This window comes from Austrofundulus limnaeus, unplaced genomic scaffold, assembly GCF_001266775.1.
Source record: "Austrofundulus limnaeus strain Quisiro unplaced genomic scaffold, Austrofundulus_limnaeus-1.0 Scaffold398, whole genome shotgun sequence".
Taxonomy (NCBI): domain Eukaryota; kingdom Metazoa; phylum Chordata; class Actinopteri; order Cyprinodontiformes; family Rivulidae; genus Austrofundulus; species Austrofundulus limnaeus.
The window spans coordinates 253552-254966 of NW_013952800.1; the positions used below are offsets into that span (position 1 = coordinate 253552).

At 38.2% G+C, this 1415-nt stretch overlaps 1 protein-coding gene across 1 annotated transcript in view; it reads left to right on the plus strand.

The window, feature by feature from the left end:
* Positions 1-1415, plus strand: part of adamts6 (ADAM metallopeptidase with thrombospondin type 1 motif, 6) — a gene marked incomplete in the record, with an annotated part of 235599 nt that overhangs the window by 137335 nt on the left and 96849 nt on the right.

Below are 1415 nucleotides of genomic sequence, written 5' to 3' on the forward strand. Positions count from 1 at the left end.
GTATAGAACGGGAGTAATTTACGCAGCTCATTTACGCACTTTTCCTGAAGGTAGAAGAGTTTGTTGAATCTGACGTGACATGTTCGTACGAACCCTTCATACGAACAAAAGTAAGAGAAATTTAGGAGAAGAATACGAACATGTTCTTGCATGAGGCCCATTGAGCTAAACTTTGTAGCAGAGTCATTCAGAACACACTGAGTGGGCATTTAGTGATTGTCATGAGTCTAAAACTTACATGATCAGCAGTGGGCAATATTTCTTCAAGGATTCCTGGACTTTTAACTTTTGAAGCCTTTTTGCTAAATTAATTTATTAAAAAATACTTGATTTTCTTCTTCCAGTCTGAGATAAACTCAGTGATGTAGCATTTGCAAGAAGTTAGCATCCAGCTGTTTTTGCCCTAAATATGACAGAAGGCTAAAGGTTTTGTTTTAAAGCCTCCCTGACATCTCCACTAGAGAAACCGTTGACCAGTGCATCCTTGGCTTTCTTCTATTGTAGGGTTGGGCAATATTGGCAAAAAAAATTAATCACAATTGGTATTCAAGTGGTATTTAGCCGATAACGATTAATTTGACGATTAATCCCCTGGAGTCCCTGGACACCCTTATTTTGTAGTCACATGACCAATTTAGTGGGAAAGATTTGCTCTTTGTAAGAAATTGTTCCAAGTTGTGTGAAAATTACAGATTTCAGGCTGTATGTCATATTTTAAATTGTGTTGATAGATAAATAAATTACAGAACTTTAATTTTAATGTTAGTCATATTTGAAGCGGAGAGGAGCACCGAGCGGACTGACCGGAGTAATCCCCAGTCAGTCTGCCTGGTGGCATCAATCGTATTAATCATCAAGTGCCAAAAAGTAATCGATTAATGTTTTACTGACGATTAATTGCACACGATACGATTATGCCCAATCCAATTCTATAGTCACATTCCTTTGTTTTGAAAGCATAGCACTCTGTCAAACACATCATACACAAGACAAATCCAGGGTGAATAAGTGAGAAAGAAGAGGAAGAAAGGAATGCATAATGTGGACCACCTGTGTTAGGTAATCACAGCTGCTCAGGCATCAGTGCAAAGATGAGGGAGGAAGAATAAACACAGCCAGAGCAGCCATGACATGAAATATACAGTGCATGAGTTGGATTAGAAGAATGGAAGGCTGATGAAGATGAGAAGAAAAAAAAAGACTTAAAGAAAGGGAAATCCTTCCAGGATAAAATCGATGTAGACTGAAGACCGTCCTGAGCCTGGTTCTGCTGGAGGTTTCTTCCTGATTAGCAGGGAGTTTTTCCTCTCCACCGTTTGCTCAGGATGGGAGACTGTGATGAAGTGATTCAACACAATCTGCTGCTTTATTCTTTAGATTTATAACTTTTATTAATTAGCTTTTATAATGTAAAT